Source organism: Scylla paramamosain, chromosome 36, assembly GCF_035594125.1.
Source record: "Scylla paramamosain isolate STU-SP2022 chromosome 36, ASM3559412v1, whole genome shotgun sequence".
Classification (NCBI taxonomy): Eukaryota; Metazoa; Arthropoda; class Malacostraca; order Decapoda; family Portunidae; genus Scylla; species Scylla paramamosain.
In genome coordinates, this window is record NC_087186.1 from 2147728 (window position 1) to 2169881 (window position 22154).

Here is a 22154-nt window from a genome sequence, read left to right on the forward strand (position 1 = left end):
TATTATTGTTATTATTATTATATTAATAATAATTATTATTATTATCATAATTATTATTATTATTATTATTTTCTTCTTTTTCTTCTTCTTCTTATTATTATTATTATAGCAGAAGTTGTAAGAATACTAATAAAAGTTGTAACATAAGCATTAGCGGTGATAGTTGTAGTAGTAGTAGAAGTAGTAGCAGTAGTAGTAGTAGTAGTAGTAGTAGTAGTAGTAGTAGTAGAAACAGAAAATGTAGTAGTAACAGAAAATGTCAAAACCTTTCAAGATCTAACTCCCCTCGTGATTTCTGGCATCTAGCCAAAAATATCTCCAATAACTTTGCTTCTTCTTCTTTCCCTCCTCTACTTCAACCAGATGGCACCACTGCTATCACATCTATTTCTAAAGCTGAACTCTTTGCTCAAACGTTTGCTAAAAACTCTACCTTGGACGATTCTGGGCTTGTTCCTCCCTCTCCTCCACCCTCTGACTACTTCATGCCACGTATTAAAATTCTTCGTAATGATGTCTTCCATGCCCTCGCTGGCCTAAACCCTCGGAAGGCTTATGGACCTGATGGGGTCCCTCCTATTGTTCTCCGAAACTGTGCCTCCGTGCTTGCACCTTGCCTAGTCAAACTCTTTCAGCTCTGTCTGTCAACATCTACCTTTCCTTCTTGCTGGAAGTTTGCCTACATTCAACCTGTTCCTAAAAAGGGTGACCGCTCTAATCCCTCAAACTACCGTCCTATTGCTTTAATTTCCTGCTTATCTAAAGTTTTTGAATCTATCCTCAACAGGAAGATTCTTAAACATCTATCACTTCACAACCTTCTATCTGATCGCCAGTATGGGTTCCGTCAAGGCCGCTCTACTGGTGATCTTCTGGCTTTCCTTACTGAGTCTTGGTCATCCTCTTTTAGAGACTTTGGTGAAACTTTTGCTGTTGCCTTGGACATATCAAAAGCTTTTGATAGAGTCTGGCACAAAGCTTTGATTTCCAAACTACCCTCCTACGGTTTCTATCCTTCTCTCTGTAACTTCATCTCAAGTTTCCTTTCTGACCGTTCTCTTGCTGCTGTGGTAGACGGTCACTGTTCTTCTCCTAAATCTATTAACAGTGGTGTTCCTCAGGGTTCTGTCCTGTCACCCACTCTCTTCTTATTATTCATTAATGATCTTCTAAATCAAACTTCTTGTCCTATCCACTCCTATGCTGATGATACCACCCTGCACTTTTCCACGTCTTTTCATAGACGTCCAACCCTTCAGGAGGTAAACATATCACGCAGGGAAGCCACAGAACGCCTGACTTCTGATCTTTCTAAAATTTCTGATTGGGGCAGGGCAAACTTGGTATTGTTCAATGCCTCAAAAACTCAATTCCTCCATATATCAACTCGACACAATCTTCCAGACAACTATCCCCTCTTCTTCAATGACACTCAACTGTCCCCCTCTTCTACACTGAACATCCTCGGTCTGTCCTTTACTTATAATCTGAACTGGAAACTTCACATCTCATCTCTAGCTAAAACAGCTTCTATGAAGTTAGGTGTTCTGAGACGTCTCCGCCAGTTTTTCTCACCCCCCCAGCTGCTAACTCTGTACAATGGCCTTATCCGTCCATGTATGGAGTATGCTTCACATGTCTGGGGGGGTTCCACTCGTACTGCTTTTCTAGACAGGGTGGAATCAAAAGCTTTTCGTCTCATCAACCCCTCTCCTCTAACTGACTGTCTTCAGCCCCTCTCTCACCGCCGCAATGTTGCATATCTAGCTGTCTTCTACCGCTATTTTCATGCCAACTGCTCTTCTGATCTTGCTAACTGCATGCCTCCCCTCCTTCCGCGGCCTCGCTGCACAAGACTTTCTTCTTTCTCTCACCCCTATTCTGTCCACCTCTCTAACGCAAGAGTTGACCAGTATTCTCAATCATTCATCCCTTTCTCTGGTAAACTCTGGAACTCCTTGCCTGCTTCTGTATTTCCACCTTCCTATGACTTGAATTCCTTCAAGAGGGAGGTTTCAAGACACTTATCCACCAATTTTTGACCACTGCTTTGACCCTTTTAAGGGACTGGCATTTCAGTGGGCATTTTTTTTATTAGATTTTTTGTTGCCCTTGGCCAGTATCCTTCCTACATAAAAAAAAAAAAAAAAAAAAGTAGTTGTAGTAATAGAAGTGGCACTATAAGTAGTATTGGCTGTAGTAGTACTATTTGTAGCAGCATTTCTTATAGATACGATTATTTGAGTTGAATAGGGAATTATTTTAGCCTTGTTATTATTATTGTAATTATTGTTAGTATTATTATTATTATTACTATTATTATTATTATTATTATTATTATTATTATTATTATTATTATTATTATTATTATTATTATTACTAGTAGTAGTATAGTAGTAGTAGGAGGAGGAGGAGGAGGAAGAGGCAGTAGGCACCTGCTGAAACGATAATTACTCCCAGTGAGGTCTAAAGCTCTGGATCAGGGGGTGCTGTGAACTTGTCATTAAACCCAGCTGTGACCTCACTGAACGTTTCTCTTTGTGTCTCACAACACAAGGGGGCAGTCACAGCCTGCCCTCTATAGACAACTCTCCTCATCCACACAAAACTACAAGCACCTAATAACACACACACCCTTCACTCAAAATTTTAAAATTATCAAGGCCTATCCTACACCAGCCTCGGAGTCCCCATATGGGAAGGGGATCACAAATGTCCCCAGCTCTCACTGCCCTTCTGACAACGACCCTAAGTGTCTTGACACTCCCCTCAACTTTTTCTTCATTAACATCTGCAACATTCATGGTCTAAGATCTAATTTTCAATATGTACAACACCACCTCTCCTCTTCTAAATCTCATGTTCTTTTCCTCACTGAAACTCAGTTATCTGAGGAAACTGACAGTAGCCCCTTTTCTGTTCCCTCCTACTTTCTCTATCTTCATTCTCGATCGAAAGCTGAATGTTGCGTTTATGTGCGCATCGATTTAAATTGCTCTCGTGCCCACGCTCTTGAATCTTCCGAGTTTTCCACCGTCTGGCTACGATTACAGAGTCACTCTCAAACTAAATTTATCTGTGCTGTATACTTCTCACCTAACTCCTCTGATTATAAGAAATTCTTTGACCATTTAACTTCCATAGTGGAGCACATTCTGACTCTCTTCCCTTTTGCAGAGATCTCCATTCTTGGAGACCACCAGCTTTGGCTTTCCTCTCCTTTCACTGACCATCCTGGTGAACTAGCCTTCAAATTTGCTATCCTCCACGTCCTAGACCAATCGGTGCAACACCCTATTCGTATTCCTGACCATCTTGGATATACGCCCAACAATCTTGACCTTTTCCTGACCTCTAATCCTTCCGCTGATGTTTTTTTTTTTTCTCCGTTGGGCTCCTCCGATCATAATTTCGTATCTGTATCTTGTCCTAACGCTCGAATCCATCCTGAGGATCCCCCTAAGCGAAGGTGCATCTGGCGTTTTGCTTCTGCTAGTTGGGAAGACCTGAGGAGGTATTTTACTGATTTTCCTTGAAATGACTACTGCTTTCATGTCAGAGACCCGTCTTTAGTTGCTGAGCGCATAACAGAGGTGATAGTGTCTGGTATGGAGGTGCACATTCCTCACTCTTTTTCTCAACCTAAACCTTCCAAATCTTGGTTTAACACAGCTTGTTCTCGTGCTATACATGATAGAGAGGTGGCCAAGAAAAGTTACTTAAGCCTTCCTTCACCAGAATCTCATGCACTTTATATTTCTGCCCGGAACCATACCAAGTCGGTTCTCCAACTAGCCAAAAATCATTTATTAACAGAAAGTGTCAAAATCTTTCAAGATCTAACTCTCTTCGTGACTATTAGCATCTAGCCAAAAAAAATATCGAATAACTTTGCTTTTTCTTCTTTCCCTCCTTTATTTCAACCAGATGGCACCACTGCTATCACATCTATTTCGAAAGCTAAACTCTTCGCTCAAACCTTTGCTAAAAACGCTATCTTTGACTACTTCATGCTACCTACTAAAATTCTTCACAATGATGTTTTCCATGCCCTCGCTGGCCTAAACCATCGGAAGGCTTGTGGACCTGTTGGGGTCCCTTCTATTGTTCTCCGAAACTGTGTCTCCATGCTTGCATTTTGCCCAGTCAAAATTTTTCTGCTGTCTGTCAACATCTACTTTTCCTTCTTGCTGGAAGTTTGCCTTCATTCAGCCTGTTCCTAAAAAGTGTGACCGTTCTAATCCCGCAAACTACCGTCTTATTTCTTTAATTTCTTGCCTATCTAATTTTTTTTCAATCTATCCTCAACAGGAAGATTCTTAAACGTCTATCACTTCACAGCCTTCTATATGTTCGCCAGTATGGGTTCCGTCATGGCCCCTGTAATGGTGATCTTCTGGCTTTCCTTCCTGAGACTTGGTCATATTCTTTTAGAGATTTTGGTGAAATTTTGCTGTTGCCTTGGATATATCAAAAGCTTTTGATAGAGTCTGGCACAAAACTTGAATTTTCAAACTATTCTCCTACGGCTTCTATCCTTCTCTCTGTAACTTAACCTCAAGTCCCATTTCTGACCGTTCTATTGCTGCTGTAGTAGACGGTCACTGTTCTTCCTCTAAATCTATTAACAGTGGTGATCCTCAGGACTCTGTCCTCTCACCCACTCTCTTTTTATTATTCATGAATGATCTTCTAAATCTAACTTCTTGCCCTGTCAACTCCTACGCTGTTGATACCACCCTGCACTTTTCCACGTCTTTTTATAGGACGTCTAACCCTTCTAAAGTAAATATTTCACGCAGGGAAGCCACAGAACGCCTGACTTCTGATCTTTCTAAAATTTCTGATTGGAGTAGAGCAAACATGGTAATTTTCAATGCCTCAAAAATTTTATTCCTCCATCTATCAACCCGACACAACTTCCCAGACAACTATCCCCTCTTCTTCAGTGACACTCAACGGTCCCGCTCTTCTACACAGAACATCCTCGGTCTGTCCTGTACTTATAATCTGAACTGGAAAATTCACATCTCATCTTTAGCTAAAACAGCTTCTGTGAAGTTAAACGTTCTGAGATATCTCTGTCAGCTTTTCTACCCCGCCCCCTTCCCCAGCTGCTAACTCTGTACAAGGGCCTTTTCCGTCCATGTATGGAATATGCTTCACATGTTTTGGGGGATCGGACTCATACCGCTGTTTTAAGACAGGGTGGAATCAAAAACTTTTCGTCTCATCAACTCCTCCCCTATAACTGACTATGTTCAGCTTGTCTCTCATCGCTGTACTGTTGCATCTCTAGCTGTCTTCTATCGCCATTTTCATGCTAACTGCTCTTGTGATCTTTCTAACTGTATGCCTCCCCTCCCCCCGCGGCCTCACTGCACAAGACTTTCTCTCGCCCCTATTATGTCCACTTCTCTAATGCAAGAGTTAACTAGTATTCTCAATCATTCATCCCTTTCTCTGGTAAAATCTGGAACCCCCTGCCTGCTTCTGTATTTCCACCTTCCTATGACTTGAATTCCTTCATGAGTTAGGTTTCAAGACATTTATCCTTCTATTTTTTACTACCGGTTTGGACCCTTTTCTGGGACTGGCTTTTCAGTGCGCTTTTTTTTTATTTATTTATTTTTTTATTGGAATCTTGTCGCCCTTGCCCAGTGTCCCTCCTACATAAAAAGTAGTAGCAGCAGCAGCAGTAGTAGTAGTAGTAGTAGTACTAGTAGTTGTAGTAGTAGCGTTAGTAGTACTGGTAGTAGTAGCAGTAGAAGTCGTAGTAGTAGTAGTAGTAGTAGTAGTAGTAGTAGTAGTAGTAGTAGCAGTAGTAGTAGTAGTAGTAGTAGTAGTAGTAGTAGTAATAGTAGCAGCAGCATTAGCAATGATAGTAGTAGTAGTAGTAATAGTAAAAAATAGAAAATCAATCATATCTACATCTACAATTATCAATACCACCACAGTCTCACCGACATTATATGTCGCCATATGGTTGTCGCCGAGGCTCAGCAGTGCCTTCACTGTCTGGGTGTGGCCATACCGGCAGCCTCCATCATCGGTGTTTTGTCTGTGGTGCCTCCACCTTTTATGCTCAACCCTGCCTACAGTTAGTGAGGCAGCAGGTGGTCGTGACCCTTGTTGGCAGCCACATTCACCAAACTTATTGACGTTCCAGCAATAGTAAAGACGGTGACCTCGGGGTGGCCACCTCTGGCGAGGACCGGCCTCACCCCTGCATCGTCTCCTTCTTCCACAGCAGTGACCAATTCCTGAGTGTGTGTGTGTGTGTGTGTGTGTGTGTGTGTGTGTGTGTGTGTGTGTGTGTGTGTGAAGGAAAATAATTTATTCTTTTTTTATTTAAAACACAATAACAAAAAAGATAGGATGAATGTACAGTGCTTTTGGTGGACATTCATTTCCTTGATAATGGGACTATTGTTACTACTACTACTGCTACTACTAGCAGTGCACTGTTGCTTCAGGTACTAGTAGTAGTAGCAGTAGTGTGAACCCATAGGAGAGGTAATGTAGTAGGGCTGGGTGGGATCGGAATACTGGACCCAAATCCCATGGGTCCGAGGAGAGCTGACGGATCCGATTACCGACGCTGGTACTCGAATCCACTGACACGAATACCACTCTCTGAGACGAATGCTCATACGATTATTCTTTTTTTTTTTTTTTTTCCCTTTAGCTTCGACATTCAATATGAATGTTATTTATACTGACGACCATCGTATTTATAAGGAACTCGATATTATCATTGATGAATATAAAGTTTTATTTAAATGTATGAAAAATATCTTGCCTAGCGACGTATAGCAAATTTAGTGTTGCCATGTGCGTGTCTTTTTTACGAACGCTGATTGGCTGGGCATGTGTGACGTCAGAGCTTAGCCGGCAAAAGGTATATATACTCCCGCGCATGACCCACTCTTCCCAGCAAGGGGGTTCCCCCCCACCTATCTACCTTCTATTTCACTTCATCCTTTCACCCTAACTACATCTTCCTTAGCTATACTAGCTAAACTCTTTTTCACCCAACTGTCTATCCCCACAAAAAAAAAAACTCTTCCCAATCACTTTCTCTTTAGCTAGCTTTCTATTTCTCTTCACCCCCCTTTAAAAAAAAAACACTCGCACCATTCTCGCTTCAGAACTCGCTTTGGCAACACCTCTAGCACTAGGCTTTGTGCTTACACAGAAATGTATAGATACACGCTGTTCCAGCGTGCTCCCCTTCCCTATGGCCCCTCTTCACCTCCAGGGCGATTCACACACGCCACGCGTTCCCCTCACGGAATATCAGATTGGGATAGACCCCGTGACCGAGGGAACCGGTGTTTCTCGCCATAGAAGAGGGTGGTTTGGCCTTCCCTTTGCTTCTCCTGTTTTTCCACTCTCTTTTTCTCTTCCGCCTCTGTGTGAAGGGGCTGGAGATCCTAGAATGTCCCTAGAACGCTGAGGAAGCCCGTGATCGCTCGGGTCCAGCCTCAGTTGTGGGGTCAGGTTTCTAAGGAGGGCCTCTCATAACCTCTAAGGTTTTTAGTTTTTACGCAGGACGGGTCAACTGCGACGGTTTTTAGGAACCGGTTTGTCTACAGCAACCGTGAACTGCAAGGCAGGGTCTTCATCCCGGCATGAGGGAGCTCGCCCCTCCTCTCGGTAGTAAGAGTACGAGAAAAATCCACGTCTTCCACCAGGAAGAAACCGACTACAGAGACCCCTGTGCCATGCTACCCAAGAACAGACACCATGGAAATCGACAATCAGAAACACCAGCATTACGACAGTGAAGACAGCGACCTCCAGCCACCGGCCAAGAAAGAACAGCTTTATCAAGAAAACAAAAACTATGAAGACGAAAAAGGCTTCATCACCGTGACATGCCGACGAAGCAAGAAGGGAAACCAAGATAAAGACACAGAGCAACCAAAAGATCTTCCCAGGGAAACTGCAGCCACAGGGAACTTCCCGAAATTCATAAACCCACCGACAGAAAGTTCTATCTCTCCCCTGGACATAGCAGAGTCCATAAAAGAACAACTGGGGGCAGGAAAACTCACGCTTAATTTTCTTTACTCGGTACAAGTCTTGATCACTCCTGACACCGGAAACACATGCACAGCTTGCTGCTCTGGAGGAAATCAAGAGGAAAAAATAACACTCCAATCAACCGAAGGAAAGACCACGGAAAAAAATTCTGGTGAGATATCCGCTTCTGATACCCATATCTCCCATTTTAAAACATCACAAGGTCCTGAAAGCACCATGATGCACCATGGCCAATGGGAACCTACGAGCCAATTTGCCATAACAGTGGAAGGCCCACTGCCAGAGTTTCTGGAGCTAGGAAGCTAGGGCACCTTCTACATCAGACCTTTCAGCAAGGAACTTCTGAGATGCTTCAGATGTCAGAAATTTGGGCATCATCAGGCAAACTGCAATCAACCCATCAGAAACGGAGTATGCGCAGAACCGCACGAAACAGAGAAATGCATCAAGCGGTAAAAAGAGGGACAGGAAACCACTGCGAAATGCCCAAACTGCTCACAATATCACCACGCCTGGAACAAGAAATGCAACACCCCTCAAGAATTAGTTAAAACGCAGAAAGCAGCACAGGTGAACTGTATGATCAAGCACAGAGCTGCACTCATCACAAACCCGTCATTCAGCACAGGACCAGCCCTGGCAGCGACTTCCACCTGGGGAAGCACACAAAACTCACCAGCCCCACTTCCAGCAGCGGTCTTTCCAGCTCTAGGACAAGCAGCAGCCCTGCCTCGTTCAGGCAGCCGCCCAAGGCAGCGCATTGCAGCTCCGGCCGGCATCACCAACACCACAGATATCAAAAAACAGTGTGACAATCTCAATAACAGACCTGAAGGAAATGTTTCAAACCTTTGCCACAGCCATCGTCACCATGATGGGGAAAAACATTCCACAAGACGCATTAGAAAACATGTCGGAGCAAGTAGTGGCCAAACTGACTCCGCAAATACAGAAACAACCATCAACACGGCCGGAGACGTCCCACAGCCCAGCAGGCACCACACAGCAAACACTCCACCGCCAAGGAGAAACACCAGCGAGTGCCCAGATAGAAACGAAGATCACATTTTGATTCCAGATCAGGAAAACACGCTCGAAGTCCTGCAATGGAACATCAGCGGCATCCGAGCCAAACAACACCAACTCATGGCAGACGCACGGGAGAACAGGAGAGACGTCATCCTCCTGCAAGAAACAAGACTCCCAGCAGACATCCCATCCACCTTCAGAGGATACACAGCCTATCATTTCCGTTCCATAGAGGGTGGGGCCTAGGGATGCTCAATCTTAGTGCGAGAATATCTTCCTACCACCAAAGTACAAAACCCCATCAACTGCAGTGAGAGTGTAGAAGCAATGGGCGTTACATTACACTTATATCATTGAAACATCACCATTTACAACATATACATTCCGCCTGCCAATCCCAGTCTGGATGCCAGCGAACTCCTTGCTCTATGTGCCACAACACCAACACTAATAGGAGGCTACCTAAACGCCCATCATGAGTCATTCAGCTCCAGGAAAAAAAAAAAAAAAATAGAAACGGACATCTGCTCGCAGAAATTATGACGAAGGTGCCAGAGGCAAGACTACTGAATACCGACGAGCCCACCCACATCGAAGGCGGCGTCCTTTTATCTTACGTGGACGTCACACCACTTTGCAAATCTAGCGACTTGGACTCGGTGTGATCATCTTGCTAGTGACCACTTTGCCATGACAATCAGCATCAGGCTACCATCAAGGGAAACAGTTCCCGAGCTGCCACGATGGAACCTAAAGAAGGCTAACTGGGACGAGTTCCATAGAATCTTGAAGCAACTTCTCACTGACATAATAACCCCACCCAGCTTACTTAAAGCTAAGCAACACGAAGTACGTGTAAAGTACGTGCCATCCACACAGCAGCGAACCTTAACATTACATTTAAAAAAAGAAAACACCCAAAACACTACCACAAAGCCTGGTGGTACTATGATCCACGAGTCAAAAAAATATAATCGCAGAATAAACAGAGCTCGAAAGCTCACCAGAAAACAAAACACGGAAGAAACAAGAGAACTCCTACGAGCAGCCATAAGAACGGCAAGACAAGGCACAGAGCGAGTCAGAAACGAGAAATGGATAGAATGGTGCACATCCATGAATGCCCACACCTCACTCGGTGAATTGTGGAAAAAGATGAAAACAGCTCAGGGCAGGACACAAATGCACACACCCACCCATCCACACCCCGAAATAGAGACAGACAATCTAATCAACACTTATGAACAACGAGCAAGCAGCCATCAACTCCCAGCACCCACAAGGGCGAAGCTCCTCGAGCTACAACCCACCCATGAGGAAAGCACCAGAAGAGCCGAGGAAAGTCGTGCAAACACAGACACCCCCATCAGGGAAACTGAACTTGACAAACCTTTCGCACCAAGAAGAGACACTGCAACAGGCACTGATCGCATAACATACTCGATGCTCAGAAATGCTGGCTCGGCCACTCACAAGCTCCTACTGCACATAGCCAACCAGTCTTATAACAAAAGCGAACTTCTACCCAACTGGAAAGAGGCCATCATCCACCCTGTCCCGAAGCCAAGAGAACCGAGAAAAAAACATGACCAATTCCTCTCCTCAGCTGCCTAGGAAAGACAACAGAGAAAATGGCTCTAGAAAGAATAAAATAAGCCACAGGTTCCTTCCACGACAACATGTATGCCTACATCCATGGTAAAGGAACCAGAGATTGCCTCCTCCAAAAGCTAGTAATCATTGCAGACAAGAAAGCTGTAGTCACCTTTCTTGATCTAGAGCAAGCCTTTGAACTCACCAACCCTACAACAATCCTCGACTCGTTAGTGGCAAAAGGCTTCAAAGGAAAGCTGCTGAAATGGGTTCAAAACTTCCTCTCAAACAAATCGGCGAAGGTAAAGTTCCAGGGACACTTCTCACAAACAAAACGCTTTCACAATAGCACTCCACAAGGTAGCATTCTAAGTCCGTTTCTATTCAACACCTCAATGGAGAACCTGGTCGTGCTGACTCTGCCATCCGGATCTCAAATCCTTTGCTATGGGATAGCATAACAGTTATCACGCTACGTCACAACTATCTCAGAGCTGCACAGACGACACTGAATGAGAGAAATCTGAGAAATGTCAGTCTCTGGGCCTCAAAATCAACAACACCAAGACCAAGTCCATCCTTTCCAGAAACAAACCACCAGAGCAACCTCTCCAACTCCTCGGCAGCAAGCTGCAATGGGCTCAATGTCATCAGTACTTAGGAGTATGCGTGGATAAAGACTTAAAACTCAATACACACATAGCCTCAATCACAGACCGCATGGAAAAGCGTCTCAAAACAATGAGGGCCTTATCTAACCTAGAGGCAGGAGCAAATGAAAAAAAAAATTCAAATTATTCTATACACAAGCAATAAGGTCGGTGATAGATTATGCATCTCCATTTCTTGCCACAACAAAGTTGTCTCAAATGGAAAGTTACAGAAAATACAGAACAAAAGACAACAAATCATCCTCGGTGCTCCAAAATGGACAAAGATCTCCACGCTCCAAACTTAATCATAACTGCCTTCAATTCAGAGCAGATTAAATGCTCTATACATAACACTTTTATCACAAACATATATCAAGACCCAACAATACAACAGTCATCCCACGACTCCTCCAAGCAGTACGACAAAACCCAGCACTCTTCTGTGACAACAAGCGGATAAAAAGAGTGGCGAGATGCATCAAATCCTTCCTGCACCACAACCCAGACGCCCACACCGTGACTACACATCAGTTCCACCTTGGATGGGAAAGCCGTAGACAATCACCACCACCAAACTGAATGCTAAAAAGAATGAGCTCAGCTCTGAACAGCTCACCACCGAAACACACCGAGCACTGTCAGCTATCCAGGCAGATGAGTCGCAGGAAATGTACTTCACCGACGGGTCGGTGGATACAACAACAAGGAAGAGCTGCCTCTGCCTTTTATATAACCACAAGGACAAATCGGCCCTCTTCCTACTGCCAGACAACACATCTCTGCGGGTCGAGTTGGTGGCCATAAAGCAAGCACTAACACACGCGGAAACGAGAAGGGGAGACGCTGTTATCTACACCGAGTCTTTAAGCTCCCTCCACTTTCTAAAACACCACACAAGACAAGACAACATATACTTCAACACATATATACATGCCACAGCTACACGAATACAACGACAAAACAGACGCATACACTTCAACTGGGTACCAAGTCACGCAAGGGTCAAAGAAAATGACGACGTAGACACAGTAACAAAAAATTCACAAAAAATAACACAGGTCACTACCCAGATACCTCTGAGCAGATCATTCATCGAAACTGACCTAAAAGCAACATTATTTAAGAATAGCACAACCGACCTACATAAAAACGTCAATGATGGGTCACTCAGCGCATATTGGTATACATTTGTCTCAGCAGACAATCACACCCAGAACTCACACTTCCCAGATACATAAAAACATGACTACACAGACTCAGACTCGGATAGAAGTGCTTCTCGGAGCTAGAAGACGTAGAACAATTAATCTGCGCACACTGCAACATAGCAACAACAACACCACTAATATACTACATAGGAAACTGCCCAAGCACAGAAACATTTTTAAACGGAACACACAGAAACATAACACAAACAATAACAACACAGCCACAGAACAACTAATACACCTTGTAACCCAATATCCGCCCCAACGATAATGAATGTTACCACCATTCTCCGAAATCATAAAGAGGTACCGAACCAAACTACCTCAGACTGTACACAGGTGAGCGAGACTGTGGAGCGCGGGATCGGTGCCTCTATCAACAATCTTAAGAAAACTCTGACGCGCAGCTGTGGGCCGTCACCTTTGCAAGGTGACAATCTCAAACAACAACAACAACCCACTCGCGCCAGTAACTGCAGAGACATCATTGAGGGGGGTGGGACCCGTGATAGTTGTCGTAGTAGTTACCTCCACATGAAAATTCGATGAATACTCAAAATAAATACATCTGTGATATACCTCGTTTCCTTGTCTACAAGACTGCGAATAAATATTCCATTTAAAATCTAACAGTCTTTCATGAAAACTTAAGAAAGTGTACCTTGTGTCATTTCAAGCAATAAAATTGTCAGGATTATTGAATACAAATTCACTGTTCTTATTTGCACAACAGCAGCCAAGCGGACCAAATGTGCACCAACATGGAGCTACATGCAACAAACAGACAAGGATGTGGTCCTCTGTTTGACTTGCAAAGATAAATTAAATTGCTGTGGAAGTACGACTTCCAATCTCATCAAGTACCTCCGCACGAGATATCCCCTTGAATATGCCGAGCTGAAGGAGGAAAATGATGCAGGACAGGATTTACCAAAATAGCCTAAAATGAGTTTACGACCAGCTTTGATTAATACCATTACCAAAGCAACACCATACGGAAGAGACTCGAATAAGAAGAGATAAATAGATAATCTAGTTGTTAGAATGATTGGGGAAGATTTGTAGCCACTGTCAGTCGTAAAAGACAAAGATTTTAGATGCCTTATCCATGGCCTTAACCCTCGATACGAACTTCCGAGTCGTAGGGAGATAAGTAGAACACTCTTGCCTGACCTATATGACCAAGAAAGAGAGAGACTACGAAAAGAGCTGGAGCAAGCCAAACATATCTCTCTGACCATTGACATCTGGACATCAAGGCAGACGAAAGGCTTCACTGTGACGGCCCATTTCATATCCCAAGAGTGGATTCTTCAATCTGCTGTCTTAGAAAGTGTGTGCATGACGAAAACCCCTCACGTCTCAGAGCATTGCAGAAGAGTTAAAACTCAACTGCAGAAAAATGGAATATAATGGAAAAAATATGTTTCACTGCACAGACAATGTTGCCAACATGAATGCAGTAATCAATGAACTGAATGAGCGTCAAGTACCATGCTTTGTTCATACACTTAATCTTGTCGTGCAGGACGCAATGGAGAACACTCGACGTACAGAGAGTAAAAGAAAAAAAAAAAAGAGAAAAGTAACATTCTTCCACCACAACGTTAAAGCTTTGGATGAACTTATTCACATGCAGGAACAACAAAGTCTCTCAGTCAAAAAAAATGATACAGGATGTTGATACCAGTTGGAATTCAATACATTACATGATGAAAAGATATCCTGAACACAGTGAACTCGACACCACCACTCTATGCTTGCTTGCCAAGAGCGACATGTGTCTGAATGAAGACGAGAATATGCTCCTTCAGAGCGCTGTCAGTGCACTGGAGCCCTCTGAAGAGGTTACCAAAGTAATGTCGACGGAAAAGGTCACTTCCCCTTCTAAAACATACCAATTATGAGAGGAATTCAAGACTATATAAATTCATAGAACGACATGGAAACCCCAACTAACTCCATTTCTCTCAGCAGGGAATTACAGTTGCAAATGGAAAGGAGATTCTCCGGGGTAGAAAAAAGTTCTTTTTGGCAGCATCCACCTTTTCATATCCTAGATTTATAAAGGTACCATTTGCCAACACATCAAATATAAAAAGAGTGGAAGAGAGATTGACAGGTCTGATGCGAAAGGAGGACCCTAACATCAGCCGAGGTATCCGAAACTGTCAAGAACACAACATAACCACATAAAAAGTCCCAGTGGAGTAGGTTTGACAGCAAAATTAAAAAGATGTCACATGTCATGACTCACCCATCCACAGGTCCGTACATTGAACTGCGGCGGTAAGTTGAAGAGCCACACATAGGGAGAAACGACAATCTACTTATATGGTGGAAGGAACATCCCAGCCTCTTCCCTAAACTGCAGGAATTGGCAAAGAAATTTATGTGCACACCTGCATTATCTGTTCCATCATAGCGATTGTTCTCCAAGGCAGGTGAATTGATTTCACACAGGCCTAGCAGCCTTAAGGACAAGCAAAACATTGATGTTCTTTTCCTTAAGCATCCTTAAGGAAAAGAACATCAATATGATTATTTTCCTTAATAAGAATTTGTAAATACTGCACTGAGTTTCTTCCCTTACAACTGGCCTTATTTGTCTTTCAACATTTTCTGCTCCCAATGCAATGAAGGATTTCCTGTCTGTGATATTGTTTGTGATACTGCACTTTATTTTTCACCTTATTTCTAGATATATGATATGGAAATTGTATATTAACGAATTAATATTTGTGATAGTAGCTGTAATATGGAAACAATTCCATTATATTTAGTTTATTAAACCTGTTATATGGAAATAAATATATTATATGTAGTTTATTTATAAACCTGTGATACGGATAATATATTTTTTTTTCATTAAAGAACACTCATTACAAAATCATATTAGATATTTATTTCTATGTTTGAGAATGGATATGATATCTATGTACATAAACAATACTGAATTAAAATTTACACTAAGGTAAATCTACTTCTTACCTATCTATCTATCTATCTATCTATCTATCTATCTATCTATCTATATATATATATATATATATATATATATATATATATATATATATATATATATATATATATATATATATATATATATATATATATATATATATATATATATATATATATATATATATATATATATATATATATATATATATATATATATATATATATATATATATATATATCTTAAATAGACCTAATATAATTTCCTTCCAGTGTGTAACCCAGTGTGTATTTTTTTCTCATGTGTTTGTCAGTGAAAAAATGAAATGAATAAAAGACATCGTTCTTAGAAAAAAAAATATGTTTCAATTATAATTCCTGATAGCCACACTTGTACTAATAGACATATTTCGTCATATACCAACATGAATAATGTGTATTGCATACTCTAAACAAAGTATACCAAGAATAGCACTAACTATAGAACTAACAAATTAATATTCATTATACAATACATAACAAAAAATAAATCTGTGAAATATAATAATAAAACATTAGAAGATAAAATATGAGGGTGAGATAAATCTGAGGAATGATGCAATCAGCCGCCGTGGACCCGAGCACTGACAGGAGAGCTTGGACCCGAATACAGGCAAGGATCCGTGAGCTGGCTGGGACCCGAGTACTAGCAGAGATCCGCGATCGGCCCGTGACCCGATTACAATCCGGGATTCGATTACCACCGGGATCCGAGCACCGGGAGGGATCCGCTAGCGGCCTAGGATTCGATTACCAGCCGGGACCTGAGTACCGCCGGGACACGAGTACCGTGAGGATCTCTCTCCCTCACTAGTCTCCTCGCGAGCTGCAGGTACCCGAATCCCAGGGATCCAGCAATCTCAAGTATGATCCACGAATCCTAAAATGCCGGATCCTGCTCAGCAGTAACGTTCACATGCACATGACCATCGCTTTACTGAGAAGGTCTTCAAAATATTACATAAAGCTGATGCACATACTCATTAAATATTAGAAGTTATTCACATTAAACACTTAAAACCAAAATAAAATAAGCACTTATCATCATCCCAACCATACCATTTATAAACTCTGCTTCGAGCTTTCGTATCCAAGTTAGCAACCAATTTAACTCCTACACCGCCACTCCCTGTCGGTCTCCATCAGCAAGAACACACCATGCCTGTTCACTACACTACACCTTTATTTGTTCTAATTGTTTTTTGCCTAACATCGGCGTTTCCCAATATGTCTAACATCACTGTCTGTACATTTTTTTTTTATATGTCTGTTTTTACTCACGTTCCTTTGCCCCTATTCGTTAGTATTTTTGTCTTTTATTTTTTCTAAATGTATTCTTTATTGGTATTCTAAATTGTATTTATGTCTCTTATACTGAAGATGCCTTCTGTGAAGGTAGAGTGTTGCAAGTAATAAGTTAAGAGAGAAGCTCTGGATGTATCTCTTTTCACCTCATCTGTAGCTCGAAATTTATGTTATATATATATATATATATATATATATATATATATATATATATATATATATATATATATATATATATATATATATATATATATATATATATATATATATATATATATATATATATATATATATATATATATATATATATATATATATATATATATATATATATATATATATATATATATATATATATATATATATATATATATATATATATATATATATATATATATATATATATATATATATATATATATATATATATATATATATATATATATATATATATAATTTTTTTTATAATATAAATAAAAGTATAAATATAAATAAAAAAATGCCCACTGAAATGCCAGTCCCATAAAAGGGTCAAACCAGTAGTCAAAAATTGATGAATAAGTGTCTTGAAACCTCCGTCTTGAAGGAATTCAAGTCATAGGCAGGTGGAAATACAGAAGCAGGCAGGGAGTTACAGAGTTTACCAGAGAAAGGGAAGAATGATTGAGAATACTGGTTAACTCTTGCGTTAGATAGATGGACAGAATAGGGGTGAGAGAAAGAAGAAAGTCTTGTGCAGCGAGGCCGCGGGAGGAGGGGAGGCATGCAGTTAGCGAGATCAGAAGAGCAGTTAGCATGAAAATAGCGGTAGAAGACAGCTAGAGATGCAACATTGCGGTTGTGAGAGAGAGGCTGAAGACAGTCAGTTAGACGAGAGGAGTTGATGAGACGAAAAGCTTTTCATTCCACCCTGTCTAGAAGAGCAGTATGAGTGGAACTTCCCCAGACATGTGAAGCATACTCCATACATGGACGGATAAGGCTTTTGTACAGAGTTAGCAGCTGGGGGGGGGGGTGAGAAAAACTGGCGGAGACGTTTCAGAACGCCTAACTTCATTGAAATTGTTTTAGCTAGAGATGAAATGTGAAGTTTCCAGTTCAAATTATAAGTAAAGGACAGACCGAGGATGTTCAGTGTAGAAGAGGGGGACAGTTGAGTGTCATTCAAGAAGATGGGATAGTTGTCTGGAAAGTTGTGTCGAGTTGATGGATGGAGGAATTGAGTTTTTGAGGCATTGAACAATACCAAGTTTGCTCTGCCCCAATCAGAAATTTTAGATAGATCAGAAGTCAAGCGTTCTGTGGCTTCCCTGCGTGAAATGTTTACCTCCTGAAGGGTTGGACGTCTATGAAAAGACGTGGAAAAGTGCAGGGTGGTATCATCAGCATAGGAGTGGATAGGACAAGAAGTTTGGTTTAGAAGATCATTAATGAATAATAAGAAGAGAGTGGGTGACAGGACAGAACCCTGAGGAACACCACTGTTAATAGATTTAGGAGAAGAACAGTGACCGTCTACCACAGCAGTAATAGAACGGTCAGAAAGGAAACTTGAGATGAAGTTACAGAGAGAAGGATAGAAGCCGTAGGAGGGTAGTTTGGAAATCAAAGCTTTGTGCTAGACTCTATCAAAAGCTTTTGATATGTCCAAGGCAACAGCAAAAGTTTCACCAAAATCTCTAAAAGAGGATGACCAAGACTCAGTAAGGAAAGCCAGAAGATCACCAGTAGAGCTGCCTTGACGGAACCCGTAATGGCGATCAGATAGAAGGTTGTGAAGTGATAGATGTTTAAGAATCTTCCTGTTGAGGATAGATTCAAAACTTTAGATAAGCAGGAAATTAAAGCAATAGGACGGTAGTTTGAGGGATTAGAACGGTCACCCTTTTTAGGAACAGGTTGAATGTAGGCAAACTTCCAGCAAGAAGGAAAGGTAGATGTTGACAGACAGAGGTGAAAGAGTTCGACTTGGCAAGGTGCAAGCACGGAGGCACAGTTTCGGAGAACAATAGGAGGCTCCCCATCAGGTCCATAAGCCTTCCGAGGGTTTAGGCCAGCGAGGGGATGGAAAACATCATAACGATGAATTTTAATAGGTGGCATGAAATAGTCAGAGGGTGGAGGAGAGGGAGGAACAAGCCCAGAATCGTCCAGGGTAGAGTTTTTAGCAAAGGTCTGAGCGAAGAGTTCAGCTTTAGAAATAGATGTGATAGCAGTGGTGCCATCTGGTTGAAATAGAGGAGGGAAAGAAGAAAAAGCAAAGTTATTGGAGATATTTTTGGCTAGATGCCAGAAGTCACTAGAGGAGTTAGATCTTGAAAGCTTTTGACACTTTCTGTTAATGAAGGAGTTTTTGGCTAGTTGGATATATATATATATATATATATATATATATATATATATATATATATATATATATATATATATATATATATATATATATATATATATATATATATATATATACACATATATTGATGCCTGCAGCGAGATAGAAATTAGAAAGATGAAGAGAAACAGGAAGAGAGAGAGAGAGAGAGAGATAGATCTATATCTATATATATATATATATATATATATATATATATATATATATATATATATATATATATATATATATATATATATATATATATATATATATATATATATATATATATATATATATATATATATATATATATATATATATATATATATATATATATATATATATATATATAGATATAGATATAGATATATCTCTCTCTCTCTTCCTGTTTCTCTTCATCTTTCTAATTTCTATCTCGCTGCAGGCATCAATATATGTGTATATATATATATATATATATATATATATATATATATATATATATATATATATATATATATATATATATATATATATATATATATATATATATATATATATATATATATATATATATATATATATATATATATATTGATGCGTGCAGCGAGATAGAAATTAGAAACAGGAAACAGGAAGAGAGAGAGAGATAGATCTAAAGTAGGGATAGCGAGAGGCAGATGTGCCTATCCGCCCCTACTTATTACTTATCCGCAGAAACTCGTGTTACACAATAAATGTGTGTGTGTGTGTGTGTGTGTGTGTGTGTGTGTGTGTGTGTGTGTGTGTGTGTGTGTGTGTGTGTGTGTGTGTGTATGTATATATATATATATATATATATATGTGTGTGTGTGTGTGTGTGTGTGTGTGTGTGTGTGTGTGTGTGTGTGTATTTCATGTTAAAAGGAACACTGGCTAAGGGCAATAAAAAGAAAAAAAAAAGCCGACTGAGGCTAGTCACAGGCTAGAGAGGTGGACATAAGAGGGGTGAGAGAAATAAGAAAGTCTTCTGCAGTGAGGCTGTGGGTGGAGGGGAGGCATTCAGATAACAATATCAAAAAAACAGTTAACGTAAAAATAACGGTAAAAGATAGGTAGAAATGCAATATTGCAGCGATAAAAGAGAGGCTGAAGACAGTCAGTTAGAGGAGAGGATTTGAAGAGAGGAAAGGCTTTTGATTCCACCCTGTCTATAAGAGCAGTATGAGTGAAACCCCCCCCATGATATGTGAAGCATACTCCATACATGGATAAGGCCCTTGTGCAGAGTTAGGAGTTGTGGGTTGTAAAAAAAACTGACGGTGACGTCTCAGAACGTCTAACTTCATAAAAGCTCTTTTAGCTTTTAGCTTTTTATTTCAGAATATCAGTAAATAAAAGGTCGAGGATATTCAGTGTAGAAGAAGGGGACAGTTAAGTCTCATTGAAGAAAAGGGAATAGTTCTCTGGAAGGTTGTCTCGAGTTGATAGTTGGAGAAATTGTGTTTTTGAGGCATTGAACAATACCCCAATCAGATATTTTTGGAAAATCAGAAGTCAGGCGTTCTGTGGTTTCCCTGCGTGAAATACTTGCTTCCTGAAGGGATGGACGTCTATGAAATGACGCGAAAAAATGCATTGTGATAGCATTAGCTTAGGAGTGGATAGGGCAAGAAGTTTGGTTTAAAAGGTCATTGATGAATGATAAGAAGAGAGTGGGTGACAGGACATAATCCTGAGGAACACCACTATTAATAGATTTAGAAGAAAAACAGTGACCATCTACCATAAGAGCAATAGAACGGACAGAAATAAAGCTTGAGATGAAGTTACAGAGAGAAAGATGGAAGCCGTAGGAGGGTAGTTTGAAAATCAAAGCTTTGTGCCACACTCTATCGAAAGCTTTTAATATGCCTTAGACAACAGCAAAAGTTTCACCAAAATCTCTAAAAGACGATGACCAAGACTCAGGAAGGAAAGCTAGATCACTAGTAGAGCCGCCGTAACGGAATCCATACTGGTGATCAGACAGAGAAGGTTATGAAATAATAGATGTTAAAGAATCTTCCTGTTGAGGATAGATTCATAATTTTTAGATAGGCAGAAAATTAAAGGAATAGGATAGCAATTTCAAAGGTTAGAACGGTCTCCCTTTTCATGAATAGACTGAATGTAGGTAAACTTCCAACAAGAAAGAAAAGTAGATTTTGACAGAGTTGAAAGAGGTTAACTAAGCAAGGTGCGAGCACAGATGCACAGTTTTTTTTAAGAGCAATAGTAGGGACCCCATCAGCTCAGTTTAAGGCCAGTGAGGGCATAGAAAACATCAATGCGAAGAATTTTAATAGGTAGCCTTGAATGGTACAAGGTAGAATTTTTAGCAAAGGTTTGACCGAAGAGATCGGCTTTAGAGAGAGATGTGATAGCAGTGGTGCCATCTGTTTTTAAATAAAGGAGGGAAAGAAGAAAAGCAAACTTATTGGAGGTATTTTTGGCTAGATGCCAGAAATCACGAGGTAATTTAGATCTTGAATAATTTTGACACTTTCTATTAATGAAGTAGTTTTGGTCTAGTTAGAGAACAGCCTTGGTATTGTTCCGGGCAGAAATATAAAGTTCATGAGATTCTTGAGATAACGCATAAGTATCTTTTGTGGGCCACCTATGTACCATGTATATCATGAGAACAGACTGTTTAAAATAAGTTTTGGAAGGTTTAGGAAGAGAAAAAGAGTGAGGAATGTATACATTCATCCCAGACGGTCAGGTGTGTGTGGTAGGAAATTTTAATTTTAGAATATTGACTGGAGCCTGATAGGAGTTAACAATGAAGCAGAGGAAGTTCTTAAGGTAATTCAGGATAATTTTTTTTAAACAGGTAGTCATAGAACCCACAAGGGGGAACAATATTCTAGAGTTAATTCATACTAACAGGGAGGAAGCAGTCAAGCAGGTAGAGGTTGGAGGACAGCTAGGTAACAGTGACAA